Genomic DNA, 15,000 nt, shown 5'->3' on the forward strand with positions numbered 1-15,000 from the left:
CACCATTTGCTGAAAAATTCCTATGCAAACACTTTCATGGAAAAATCCTAAACCTTTTGGGCATGCTTGGGAGACTGTCAAAATTTTTCCCATTGCTCTTTTGTAAGTTGCCATTCCATTCTTCTTTCCCAATCTTTTCTGACGACCTCTGATTGTTGTGGATATCATACAGTATTTTTTACACCTGCTATTCAGCCCTTTTTTAAAAGCAACTTCTGTTCTAGACTGTTCTGTAGAGGATCTGAAGGAAAATCAGCTAAAAAGCCCACCAGCATTCTTAATACCTATTCTGTTAGGATGGTATTGGGCAACTGCACATAGACCTGACTAAAAATAAATGAAACACTGGAGTATATCAAAAGATAAGGTGATAAAACTGCAAAACTCAGAGGTCGAAATGAAGAAAAGGCTGACTAAATATGAGACTGCACAAGAAGTGATGTTTCAAAAAATAATATAATTAGAGGACAGAGTACGTAGGGAAAACCTGAGATTTTCTACTATAGCTAAAAAGCTGGAAAGAACAGATTGTATTAATTTTATGAAACCACAAATAAGTAACTGGACTGGTATTCCACAACAGGTATTGTTAATTGAAAGGGCACATCATGTGTATGCTCCAAACCTTGCTATGAGAAAACAACCTAGACCTTTAATAGTAAAGTTGCTTTCTTACCAGCAGAAGAAGTTAATTCTAGCATATCTGTGACAGAAGGACAAAGTACTAAAAGTGGGAGACAGCAGAGTGTTTGTGGACACTCATAACCCAGAGACTGCCCATGCTATGGAATAGACTTCCCATACATGTCAAGCAGAACACCTCACTGGCCCTCTTCTAGAGAAATCTTGATGAGTGGATGGGAAATAGGAAATTCACCCCCAGGGATCACTCCAGTGGCTTTATTCGATAGAGGCACTGGGAACTATGATCAGTTGGCACGATGCCAGGGTAATCGTATGGGCTAGGCTTGTAAAGTCTCCAGGGCCATTAGCCTAGTACACACCTATGAACCTATGGAGAATGACTAATTATTGTACACCAGGCAGGGCAGAAGAGGGGTAAATTTATTCCATTATTCAGGGAATGTTAAGAAGCAGGTGTGAGATTCCAACTGCTGTACCCAGCTATCTTTAAAATTTTTTCCCTGGAGGAACAAAATAATTTGTTAATGAAGTGCATGCTAAGGAAGAAGTACAAACTTTTGTCCAACAAAAAGTAAGCTGTGAATTGAACGAGATTTTGCTTCTTGTTCTTCTGGTAATAAAGACACAGAGACATACTGTGCCAGTAAAACCTTTTCCAGTGTTTCAACTGAAAATGCTTGAGAGAGGGGCAGAAAGCACGAGTTGGCTAGGAGAATAAAGAGTACAGTGGAAATGAAGTAGAGACAGGGTTTGGGAGATAGAGATGAAGAGGAGGAGAAAAAGAAATTCTGGAAAGATTGGACTTTTTGGGATTTTGTTAAACTTTTAGTGTTCTCTAAAGCATATGCCTTACTTCATGGTATTAATGTTCAGAAAAATACTCTGGTGAGGGGAAGAGGAAGGGGAAAGTTAACTGTAAGTAAAACATTTTTTTTCTTAATAATACTACTTAAATAGTGTGATTTTCGTAGCATGTTATAAAGTAACATTTGTTCAGTTATTTTTAAGTGTAATAGGGATACTAATGTCAATAGGTCCTCTTTTTTTTCTTATTCCCTTATCTCTTTCTCCTTGTTCACTTTTAAGAAATGTAGGCATTGCGCTGTAAAAAAAAAAAAAAAAAAAAAACTAGTTAAAAGCGCATGACAAAAGAAAAATTAGTATGCTTTTTCATATTCTGGCATAAGGAATGACTGGGCTAAGGCCATTAGCTTAATCTAGTAACAAGTTTTAAAAGAAAGCAATTAAATGAAAAAAGAATATTGAATGTTTAAGGTTATTTTTCTAGTAAACAGTTTTGTGTCTGGTTCTCGTGTCTCTAACAGACAATCTGATAAAGAGAAATGGCATAGAGAAATGTTTTCTCTAAGCATTCCCTGCAGAGGGAGCTATAAAAGTAAGAAAAAAAAAAGCAGACTGCACTTAATAGAACCATAGGCTGTACCTTGTGTCTTAGCATGGATAACTTTTCTTTTAGGTTAGCTGAAGTCTGTGTGTATGGCTATCAATTTGGAGCATTTGTTCCTGTTAGAAGAGTAAATCTTTAATATTTGAAGATGTAAGCAGTTTTTTTTATTTATTATTATTAGGGTAATAGGTTTTAGGGGGTATTGTGTGTATGTGTGTGTGTGTGTGTGTGTGTGTGTGTGTGTATGTGTGTGTGTGTGTGTGTGTTTTTTTTTTTGAGGGTGTTCAGTAAAACAAAACTTTCTGTAAGGTGACAGGGCTCAAATGGAGATGACAAGAAGCAACTTTATAAAAGATTAACTTGCCAAACAGTACATACATGTAAGCACTAAAGCTGGAATTAGCCATTTAACAGAAAAAGCTGTTATGCATAAAAGGTGGGAATAATAATTTCTCAAGACTATGAAGGTTTCTATAATGTCTTTAAATATTAATGATCTCACAGATAAATGCAAAAGAGAAAGAGTAGTGAATTATATTAAAAATGAGTGCAATTAGCTATGCTATAGGAGACACACTTAGAAATAACTGAACATGTAAATTTGATTAAGAGAGGTTTTCAGGATGGTTATTCAGCGGAGTATCCATAATTAGGAGCTTTCAGTTTTTGTATTATCTTTTGATCTGAAGTTGTTGTTTTCATTTGGTCTTCCACCTGAGGAACTCTGATTCAACATGGATCCGACTCAGCCTTGTACTCCAGCATCAGCTCCAAAGTCTAAGCTCCTCACCTACCCGTAATGCCCCACTCGCCTTTCTCCCCTCATATCTCGTTTTCCACTCTATTTGAACAGCATGAGTTTCCACTGCTCCAAGCTCCATAATGCATGTCTTTATTCTTCTCTTTTTTACTCTTTCTTCTAGTCATCTATCTTTCTACCCCCTTCCTTCTTTTTCTGCGTCATGGCATTGGTCTCTGTCCAGAAAAAAAAAAATCTTTCCTTCCTATCCTAGCATTTGTGTGTGTGTGTCTGTGTGGTTTGGGCCTTCCTTACCAAGGTTGATGCCCTTAATCCAGTGTTTAGGAAGTGTGCAGTGTGTGGGCATAAGCTACCACATTCCGATGCCACACTCTGTGTGGTGTCTGTTTGGGAGTTCCCCATTTGGATTCCTCCTTTTCAATGTGTATGGGCTTCAACCCCCGTGCCTTGATCAACAGGAGGAACAAGCTTATTCTAAAGGATCTTCTCCCACCTCCTGCAGAGGCCTCTTCTTCCTTCGCCCCGGCTTCTGGGACTTAATCTTCCACTAAGAAGTCTGCTGACTGAGAGAAGACCTGTACTAAAGAGCGGGATCAGCCTAGGAAGAGGTCTCCAGAGCACTGTTTCTCGGCCAAGCCTCCTGCAAAGTCCCGAATGGATCCAAGCCGGAGTTCTCAACAGCTCCAGTCACCACGCTTCTCCCCATAGCCAGAGAACTCTAGGGCTCTGTCCCCAACTGCTTCATCTCCTTGGTACCATTCTAGACCTGAGTTGGTACCCTCTTCAGTCTGGTCCACTCGGAGTCTGTCTGAAGCCGAGGTGGACAAGATGATGTTAAAATTCCTTCGAGCCCAGATTCAGCTGGGAGTCTTGCCTTCTCCATCCCTCACCAGGGCCAGGAGCACACAGTCCACCTTCATCCCTATCTCTCCTTCTCCGATCCGACCTTCAGTTTTGGAGTCTTTGGGTCCTAGGTTCCTGGGTGTTGAGAGGTCAGTGCAAATGGTCCCCGGTACCTCAACCCTGACCATTGCCTTGAATGGTTCGGTTCTGATGTTTTTGGAGCAGACCGACTCTTGGAGCTATAGCCTCAGTGTCTGATCTGATTGGATGGCATCGACGTCCAGATTTTCGGGGTCATCCCTTCCCCTCGGGGCCTCAGCACCAGGAGGCTCGGCTCCGGCTCCCCCATTTTGAGCATAGGGTGGCATATCTGGCCTCGGCCCCGGACGTTCTGCCTTCAGGGGTCCGCTTGCCTTCGGAGTTAAAGGTGGTGGAGAGGGTCCTTTCAACTCCTTCGTGAGCCTTGACACTCTCGTCTTTGGATTCTGTCCTAGCTCCCTCTCTTTCTGGGCCACAGTCCTCCATTCTGCCTCCTCAGGGACAGCCTACTGTCAGTTCACCCCAGGAGTTTCTGATCCAGTAACTCACCAAAGCTTTCAAGTCCTCGACGGAGTTTCTCCCTGAGGAACCCCCTTGGAAGTGTACATGCCAGAGAAGGCACTTAGACTCCACACTGGAGTCTCTCACTGATGATACCGACTTGGAAGAAGAGGAGGTCTCTTCCCGATCACCTCCGGAGGATGTCTCCTTTGGGGACATTATGGAGATCCTTCGCCAATACGGTGGGTAGTTTACCCTCAAGCCCAACCCTGACGAGTCGCTATTTCTGGAGGCATTTGGCAAAGGACCTTCTACCTCCTCATCTGATGATGCCTTGTAAGGTGAAAGCGCTCAGTCTCACATTAAATTTATTGTGAATTCATTGAGTATTTGGAAATGGATTTTTGCCAGATTCTTCAGTTATTGTTCTTGGTCATCGCTGCTACTTGGTTGACTGGCGTCTGGATTTGCAGTGGCTGTGGTTTTACTGTGTTATTACTCCCTACAATGGTTCCACCTTGTTTGGAAAAATGGTTTGTGACACATTAACCCGAGTGAGAAGGATGGGAAGACCTTGTCAGCTGTCGGGATCTGCTTCTCCACTCCACAAAGATCCTTTTCAAGGAATCAGCATGGGATCAAGAAGCTGTGGTTTCGAAAGTCTCATGGTTCTCCCCAAGATGCTCAGGATTCTTCTTCCTCCAAGTAGCAGAGGGGGATATGACAGATGCTGCCATCATGGTAGAGGGGGGTCTGAAAAAACAGGGGTCTGGGTATTTTTTTCTGGACAAGACCCTTCCAGCAATCCAGAGGGATTGCCTGACTGCTCATCTCTGGAGGCAGTCAGGGGGCACCTATCTCTGCACCCAACAACCTGGGAGTCCATTACGAACAATCGTTGGGTACTGCAGATCATATCCAGAGGTTACCCCATCCCCCTTTCCACCCAGACACCTCCCAGACATTCCACCCAGTCAACGGGAGGAGGCAGCCTTAGAAATTGCCAGGCTACTTGCAAAATCTGTCATCCAGCCCGTCCCTCAAGACCAGTCCGGATGTGGCATTTATTCCAGGTTGTTTTTGGTGACAAAGAAAATGGGGGACTTAAGACCCATTCCGGATCTTTTGACCCTGAACCTGTCTGTTGCCAAGACAAAGTTTCAGATGGTCACCCTTCAGTCCATTTTGCCCTTTCTGCAGATGAACAACTGGATGTGCTCGGTGGACCTCCAGGATGCGTATTACCATATAAAGATGGACAGACACTCCCAGAGGTTTTTCTGCTTCTGGCTGGGATCCAATCATTTTCAGTTCAGAGTACTCCCCTTTAGACTCACCACTGCCCCCCTAGGTGTTTACGAAAGTGATGGAGGTAGTGGCAGCTCACCTGAGGCTGCAGAGAATTCAAGTCTTTCCCTGATTGGACGATTGGTTCCTCTCTACTCTCTCCAGGCATCAGGCCAGAGAATACTTTTTTCATATAGTCTTGTCCCTGGGTATCACCATACATCTCAGCATATCTCAACTGGCACTAGTTCAGGTGTTGGATTTCATAGGTGCTCTGCTAGACACTACACAGGGCAAGGTGTTTCTGCCTCCAGACAGACTATCACTTTGTCGTCATGTACAGGATATTCTTCAAGCTCAGTTTCCCCCAGCGGGCTTAGTTCTTCAGACGTTGGGGTCCATGGCTGCCGCAGTCACCATTGTTCCAGCTGCGCACCTCCATATGAGGGCCTTGGAATGGACCTTAGTGGTTCAGTAGTACTTGTTAGACCTTCCCTTGTCACATCCTTTTCGACTGGCTTGTGGTTGGAGGGTCTTCCTTCTTTGGTGGCTCCTATCCCTAGACCTCCTCTGGGGTCGCCTGTTTGTTCTTCCCTCTCCCGCGATCACAGTGACCATAGACATCTCCCTGCTCGACTGGGGTAGGGGATATTGCATGGGAAGCATGGTCCATGGCATGTGGTCTGCTCTGGAGACCAGTCTGCATGTCATTGTCCTGGAGATGAGTGCTTTTTGCGTTGCAAGCTCTCCATGCCTTACTTTCTCCTGGGACTTTTGCCATACAGACAGACAATATGTCAGTAGTCTGGTACATCAACAAATGGGGGATCCAGGTCTTATTCCCTTTGCCACGAGGCCATGAGATTGTGGGAGTGGGTGGTCTCCACTTGCTGTTTTCTGGTGGCAATGCACATTCCGGGGAAGTCCAACATCCTAGTGGACAGGCTTAGCCGGTCTATTCTGATGCCTTATAAGTGGTCTCTGAATCTGTTAGTAGTGGGCAAGGTCTTTCTGAATTGGGGTCGACCTTGTTGCGATCTCTTCGCCTCTCCTTCCAGTGAGAAGTGCAGTGAGTATTTTGCACTGATCTTTCTATCTGGGGGAGTCCCCGAGACACACTGTAGTCCATGTTTGGCCGTATGGTTTACTATATTGCATATACTCTGCTTCGTCTTATTCCCAAGTTTATTCAGAAAGTTCGGTGGCTGGGGAGCTCAGTCATCCTCATTGCCTGTTTCTGGCCTCATCAAGTTTGGTTCCCCACTCTGTGGTCTCATATTGTGTGTCCTCCCTGGACTCTACATCCGGTTCCGGATCTGATTATGCACCCATCAGGGGCTCCTCACCTGAATTTAGTTAGCCTAAAGCTCACAGTTTGGCTGCTCCAGTTTCCATGATAGCCAGGACTCTCAGGCTTTCTTCTCCTGTTAAGATCCTGATTGCAGGTCATAAAACTTCTACCAGGAAGATCTACTGTAGCAAATGGAAGCGTTTTTCGATCTGGGCTTCTCAGCATGACCTGGATCCCTTTACAGCGCCAGTCTCTACTGTTTTGGATTTTTTGGCAGATATTTTAATTGTGGTGCTAGTTTCTTTACTGTTAAGGTTCAGTTGGCAGCAAATTCCAATTTCCATGTGGGCAAAATTTCGGCCTCCTTAACTTCATCTAAATTCTGTAAGGCCTTTCTGCAAGGTACTTTTCTTCTTAGTCCTCTGGTTAAGGACCCCACGCCCCCTTGGGACCTTACCTTTGTTCTGCAGGCCTTGTTTTCTCCCTCATTCAAACCAGCTGACTTGGTTGATTTGCAGTTTTTGTCGTGGAAGACTGCCGTTTTGTTGGCAATTACCTTGACTAAGAGGGTGTCTGAGCTTCAAGAATTATCTATTAAGCCTCCTTACCTAGTTTTTCACAAAGACAGTGTCCCTGTGGACCAATCCATCTTTATTGCCGAAGGTGGCTTCAGAATCCAATAATAACCAGGTCATTAATTTGCCAGTCTTCTTTACAAATTTCCAAAATAAAGGGGAGTACAAATTGCACTTGCTAGACGTGCACAGGAAGCTGCTTTTCTGTCTGCATAGAACCAAAAGCTTGCATAAATCGGATCAGGTTTTTGTCTCTTTTTCTAAACCTTATTTGGGAAAGCCTGTCTCTAAGGTTAGCATTGCTCGTTGGATTTCAGAGTGTATTTCTTTGGCCTATCCAGCCAAAGGTTTGTCTCCATCACAACATGTCCAGGCACATTCCACCAGATCTGCGGCTTTTTTGTCCAGGGTTTCTCTTGATGATATCTGTGTTCTGCTGCGACCTGGGCCTCGTCACATACTTTTATTTCTCATTATAAATTGAATCTTCTTTCCAGGAGCAGGCATCTTTTGGCTCCGCCATGCTTTGCAATGTCCTTCCATGAGGACCTCCCAGGTTTTTGTTGGTAGCTAGGGACTCTGTCCCTCAAGTTGAAGACCAAATGAAAACAACTTCAGATAAATAAGTTATGTACTTAGCATAACATTCCATCTGAGTTGTTGCTTTTCATTTGTCTTTAACCGTCCCTCCCTCCATCGCCCTGTCTTGTTTGGGCTGTGTAGTGGACTGGACTGAAGAAACATAGACCCTCTTGTCCTGGCTGACTCTCAGCATGTTGGCCTTTAGATGATTGGGCCAGGTTTTATAGGCACGTTGACTATATAAGGTTGGTGCTGTTTGCAACAAACTCTATCTGAGGGGAGGGGTGGAGCTTGGACTTTGGATCTGATGCTGGAGTGTACAGCCGAGTCGGATCCAAGTCCCTCAAAATGAAAACCAGCAAATTGGATAGAACGTTATGGTAAGTACATAACTTATTTTTTAGTTTCTTCACAGATATCCGTAGGTCCCATAACACAATCCTTTTTAATGCTTGCACCTAAATACATCATCTTATGTCCCCATAAGTATGTATATTGCTTATCCAATTCATGTGTGGGATACATAATTTACCACTATAACCATTGATTTTTTCCTCGTTTATTTTATATCCTGAAAAGGCAGAAGATTGTCCCAGAATGATCCACATCATCAAAATGTCCTTTTTCCTGAATTTATCAAGTACAAAATAATACCGTCTGCAGAAAAAGCTAACTTTTCTTGAGTACCATACCAGTTATATTGTTGAGGTTTGTGAATCCTGTATTTTGTTTGCCACTGGCTCTAAATATAAAGCAAATAACAGTGGGAATGAGGACATCTCTGCCTGGTTCTTCTGCTCAAACACAGATTGCCAAGAGAGGAACCCCACCTATAATTCTTGCCTCTGATCCTTCATATGTCCTTGCTAACCATATTATCTCAGGGAACAGAAGGCCTTACCCTTTGTGCAGTCTCGCTATAGTAGCTTAGCAGGTCATTCTGAAGCATTATTTAACCCTCCAACCTTCATACATTTTTGTCAGAGTAAACTGTATTGGCAGACAGGCTAAGCAGGACCAGGAACAGACCCTTACAAATAGAAATTGAACAAGGGTGTCTTCCAGGATTTGATTCAGTTATAGTGAACATCTCAATAGTTCTGTTTGGCTGCTTTTGAAACAGACAACTGAACAAATTCTGTACTAAGACTACTTACAGGCAGGCCTGGAAAACAAATGATTTTTCTTTCACATGTTTGAGAATTTTCCTTTATGCTTTTCTGCCCTTTCCTCTAATTTCCAGAGTTGTTCTGAAGATTCAGAAGTACTCTACAAAGATCACTGTGGTGACTTGGTGATTCCCTTCTAGGCCAGGCAGTAGTGGATCTCCCTTCTTATGGAATTAGCCAAGGGCAATTACCACATGCTTCCTCACAGATTAGATCTACTCACATAAGAGGAGTTTGATGCACCCCAGTCTTAACCAACTTCAGCTTGACTGCCTGAATGCTTCCGGTTTTTATACTCTTTTAGCACCTTGTTTCTGAGGACATGCAGCAGATACTAAAGGAGGCAAGAAAGACTATTACTAGAAAATCTTTGTTGTTAAATGGAAGAGATTTACTTGTTGGTGGGACACTGTTGACCAGAACTCATTCAGACATGCTGTACCATTGTGTGTGGATTACTGTCCTTCAGCCTTTCTTATTCCTCCCTTAAGATTCATTTGTCATCCATTTCAGCTGGTCTCCCAATGGATCTCCCCATTTCTTCTCTGTCTTTGGTCAATTAGTTGTTGAACGTTGTTTCACATGTAAAACCACCTAGGAATTGTCCTTTTTCCTGGATTTTAACTTTGTACTAGAAAAAGTTAACCGTCTCCTTTGAGCCAACTCATCAGTCTTATTTGTTGGTCAAGGCACAAAAAGACTGTATTGCGTATAGGTTCATATGTCTGTACTTGGCTAATGACCTCTGGGGCCTTTTTAAGCCTAGCCATGCATGTCAAATCTCCAACAAGTTCTTGTACCCTTAGGAGTGGGACCATCTGCAGGCTGTATTTGCCCATTAGAGACGTCTGTGACGAACCAGGGAAGAATTTTTATTTCTTATCTAGTTATCCAAGTTACATGTGAATTGGATTAGGGAGGAATTCTGCTTCACATGGATGGGGAGCCTGTTCCAGAGAAGGAGCACTCTCTGGAACACACAGCTGTCTCTCCAGCAGTCCTGTTTGTATGACAGGGAAGGTTTGTCTTTAGAATGGATAATTTTGGTGCTGTTTGTTTTGCAGATATGGAGAAAGTCCTTTGGAGTGGGATCTGAAGGTGCCTTGTATTCCAGGCATAGGTCTTCCTTCAACAGCCTGTAGGAGGCAGAATACAGGAGAAATGTTTTGAGGCGGCCTGCAAAGGACATGCTTTTTATGGCTTGTATTCTTTCAGTGAGGAACCTCTGTAGATGTTCAGTTGTTATATGCTTCGTTAGTTGTACACTAAAGTGGACATTGTAATGTGGAATAATGACCTCCTGGTACCATGATGCCATACCTTTGTTTATAAGTTGTTCAACACAGAATGATTTTCTCACTACTGTAGATGTGATGGTCAAAAGCTTGACTACTGTCTGCAGGTGTCCTGAAGTCCCTTACTTGGTCAATTCAGTAGTTACCAGGAGTAGCCATCTTCCCAAAGAAAACTATTATGCATTTCTTGGCATTCAGAATTGTCTGTGCCAGCCCTTCTTGGAGAACATTAGTGCCTGTCGGGGGATTCTCTGACTGCTCCTAATTTGTAATCATCTGCAGATTCAGTCACCTAGAGGTCCTTGATGTTGGCCTTGATTTCAAAGAAGTAGATGCCAAAAAGGAACAGTCCCATGACCGATCCCTGAAGGACTCTACTGGTGACTGACTTCTTTGTAGAGATGGACTCCCATTTTTTTCTTCCTGGGTCCTGTGTGTGAGCCAGCTGGCTATCCACTGGGTGACATAAGGGTTTATACTTAATCTCTTCCGTTAGAAGGAGCTATTGTGTCAAATGCCTTGGCCAGGTCAAGGTAGGCAGTGTGAGCCAAATTGCTCTTGTCCATTGCAGTAGTGATCTTCTCAAAGTCATCCACCAGGTTTAGTAGGAATGACCTGCCCCTGAAGAAATCACACTGGGTTGGTTCCAGTGTCTGGAGGTTTCCTATGTCATTATCAGTCATTTCCATGATATTTCTTTCCATGGCTTTGCATACTAGACTAGTGAGACTTATGGGTCTGTAGTTTACACAATCTGTAGATGGATGACTGTTGCCATTCTCCATTTGTGAGGCATGAAGTCTATTTTGAGGCAACAGTTAAATAGCGACTCCAGAGGCCCTGATAGGTCATGTTTCATGCTGTTTAGAAGGCAGCCTGTGATATTGTCTGGGCCCATCAACGCCCTGTTCCTGACCTTAGAGAGAACATTAAGGACATGTTCCCTAGAGATAATTGTGAGAGTTACATTTGATGGTATTTCCTGGGGGGAGTGGGATAAAATTAGAGCTGAATTTGACTGCCAGTAGATTTGCTATATCGTCTGGCTCAGTTTAAGTGGCTTCATTAACAATTGGTTATTTTTTTTTAACAGCAAATCCCTCATTCGTCCCAAAAGTTGTTTCAGAAATTGTCTTGAATCAAACCATCAGTTCCCCAGTTTTCTATCCTGAAACTAAAAATCTGGAGGAAAGGATTCTTCACGCTCTGGACATGCACTGGCAACTTTGGTATTATCTTGGCAGAACTAAGTCATTTAGGAAAGCTGAACAACTCTCATCTCCTATGATGGGACAAAGAAAAGGAAATATGGGTTAAAAAATATTTTCAGTTGTCCCTTGCTATTGCTTTTTGTTATTCACAACACATCATGGTAAACCACTTCCAGGATCAAGGCTCATTGTACTAGACCCTTGTTTTTTTCTGACATACTAGAAAAAGGTGGATTTTTAAACATTCCAGAGGCAGCCCCTTTGTCCTCTGTACATACTTTTACAAAGCATTACAAGCTAGATTTCTTCTCTACGTCCACAACAGGCTTTGCTAAGACCATTCACCTGGAATGTTTGGATCCTTATTATGCCTTCCTTCCTTCCAGGTTGGTTAAGCTGTGGTACTGTATTTAAGTAGCTAAATGATGCTGATGAATATAGTGCAGTTGTGTAAGTTGCACTTAACATAACAGTACGTGTTTGAAGTAATCACTGCTGAAGTACTTCATCCAAGGTTATGCATTCCCAAGTTTTCTGGGGTTTTTTTCCTCCAGAGCAGTAGGCTGTCTTCCCTTTGGGGCTAAGCCTGAGGGTTTTTGGTACCCCAGCTGATGTTTTCTCCCTTGAGCTAGAGTTACATCAGCTTGGATGCATGTATGGAGGGGAATCAGACTTTGGAAAACTGACTAGTTCTTTATTTCCTGGGCAGTAGATAACCCATGTAGCTAAAGGGTACTGCATCAGTGATATCTTCAAGAATCTACTGTTATGGTAAGTGAAACTTGCACAACTGTATGTTCTCATAGTTTCCCAGATGCAGATTCTCTGTCCCTGCTCATTGGTCTGTTTTCCTTACTTCGCAGAAGTGGTAACTCCTTTCAGTTGGGATGTACAAAGTAGCAACTCCAAACAGCTCAGATGCCATTTTTGGGCTCTTGCTACTGCGACCCTCAAGAGAAAAGTCTTCAGTGAGGACGCATCTTTGCTAGAGATGGAATTCTTCTTTGAACAGTTTGTTTCTAGTTCTGATAATAAGTGCATCAGTGGTATTCGGTGTTCAAGCCTGTAGTTGTGCCTAATGCTGATAAGCACAGACTGTACTATATTGGCATGGCTGTTGGATCCCACTTAATGTTGCTTGACTGTTTCTTTCAAGCTGATTGTTTTCAACAATTGACTGTTTTCTGTCAGCCAGACCACTGTATTCTTTGCTCTCTCACCTATCTATGGTAACTGCGCAATAAGCTTAGAAGGAGGGGGAATTATTGCTTCCCCAGAAAGTCTTCAAGGCTTTCTTCTTTCATCCAGCTGCATATGCCATTCCATGCGGCATTACTACTTTTACCATTACACTTGCAATTAACTGGGTTCTCACTTGTTTTATATGAAAAACTAATGGTGTTACCAGCAGACACACCAAATAAAAATAATGAAACATTATAGTCACAGGTGGTCATGGTGGACATTTAGGATCTCACATAATCATTCACAGACCTTCCATCCATTTAGCTAATGCTGTCGAGTTGCATCTGACTCCTGTATGGGCCCCATGAACAGTGTTTACTTGGCAGTTGGCATGTTAGGAATGGAAGTGGATTGACGGGCCTTTCTTCCTTATCACAAACACTGACACTCCTACAGTTTAGTATCACCAGTTCCTCTACAGCACATTTCTAGGATATGGAAGAGAACTGGAGTACTCTGAGGAAAACCCCATGGGAACACAGGAAGGACATGCATATTCTGGACAAAAGGCATCCTGGCTGAAAACCAAACTGGAGAACCTCTTCCTGTGATGTAACAGTGCTGCTCAGTGTGCCACACTGAACCTTCCGTAGAGATTCTTTTTCCGTCAAGCTTTCCCTTTTGCATTTTTTAACTGTGTCCTTACATGCCCCAAAAGCTCATCCGATGTTTGTAGTTCAGGGAGGCATGAGGAGCAAAGCTCTGGGAACAAAGAGGTCAATTAGATATTGTAAAGAGGTGAAAACAATTCACTGAATAATGAGTCCTTTCCACTTCAGGCCTTATTGTTTTGTTCATAGGTTGGTACTAGGCTCTCGGCTCTAGGGCCTATACAAGCCTAGCCATAACAATTCCCTGGCTATTTCTTCCCACAGTATTTACTTCCCTGGACCCCTGTCTAGCAGGGCGACTGACGTGATCCCCGGGGTGAATTTCCTATCTCCCATCCAGTCATCAAGGTTCCTTTTGAAGAGGGCCAAAGAGGCGCTTTGCTTGACATGTATGGGCAGTCTGTTCCAGAGTCTGGGGAGTCTCTGGGTCAGGAACCTATCCCTTCCAGCATGTTTTGTTCATTATGATGACAAGGTTTAGATCCCTGGAGTGTGTGTCTCTGAGGGATTGGGATTTCTTTAAGTGTAGCATGTCCAACAGCTGTGGGTTTGACATGGCCTTGTATGTTAAGCAGAGATCGCCTCAGAGTAGACGATATGCGACAGAGTATAGGTAGAGTTTTTTTTAGATGGTCAGCATAGGGCATCTGCTTTAGGCCTGTGATTCTTTTAGTGAGGTATTTCTGTGGCCTTTCCAGTTGTTGCAGATGTCTTGAGAGGTACATACCAAATGGGGCATTGTATTCTATAATGGGTCTAATGAGGGATGAGTACAGTGGGACAATGACCTCCTTTTTTCTGGATGAAAAGCCCTTAGTGATGAGGTGTGCCACATAGAAGGATTTCCTTACTGTTGTGGTGATGTGGTTATCGAAGGTGAGACCACTGTCCACCTGTATCCCGAAGTCTCTTATCACACTTTCGGTGTTTAGTGTACTGCCACCTATTTGGTAATTCATGGGTACATGTTTTTTCCCAAAGGGGATAACTGTACATTTCTTGGCATTGAGCTTGAGCCCATGGCTCTGACATCAAGCATCTGGTTCTGTAAGGCCCTTTTGTAGAATGTCCACATCATTTGGGGATTCAGTAATGGATCCCAGTTTGCAGTCATCTGCGAATTTTGTTAGCCAGAGTCCATTAGTCCCTTGTAAGCCATGCACAACAGTTGGAGCATGCTTGTAGGTGTTAGTCCATGGATCAGAAGATAGGCTAGTTTGTAATCTTGTACTCTGGCTTACACCGCATACTTTACTGTCCATTGGAGAAGTTTTCCTTGCTGCTTATCGCTAACCGGAAGGATCTGTCCGTTATTTAATAAAGAAAATGATATTTGCTTCAATTTTCTTTATGGGAGCTGTCAGATTAAAATGAGTAACTTACAGCCATTAGCAAAGCCCAGAACACATCAGTTATGTAAGTCTAGATAAATTATTGTTCCTATGTTGTCTCAGATGTGACTAATACATTTTAACTAAAGCAAGATTTACCACTGAAAATGCCTTCGTATCACCAAACAGAGCAAACAGAACTCAAAA

At 43.2% G+C, this 15,000-nt stretch overlaps 1 protein-coding gene across 2 annotated transcripts in view; it reads left to right on the forward strand.

Annotated features, from left to right (window-relative positions):
• The window catches only part of NUP88 (nucleoporin 88), a 537,460-nt gene that overhangs the window by 522,051 nt on the left and 409 nt on the right, over positions 1 to 15,000 (forward strand). The window lies entirely within an intron of this gene.

This window comes from Protopterus annectens, chromosome 13.part0 (assembly GCF_019279795.1).
Source record: "Protopterus annectens isolate FY-2018-M chromosome 13.part0, PAN1.0, whole genome shotgun sequence".
Lineage (NCBI taxonomy): Eukaryota > Metazoa > Chordata > Ceratodontiformes > Protopteridae > Protopterus > Protopterus annectens.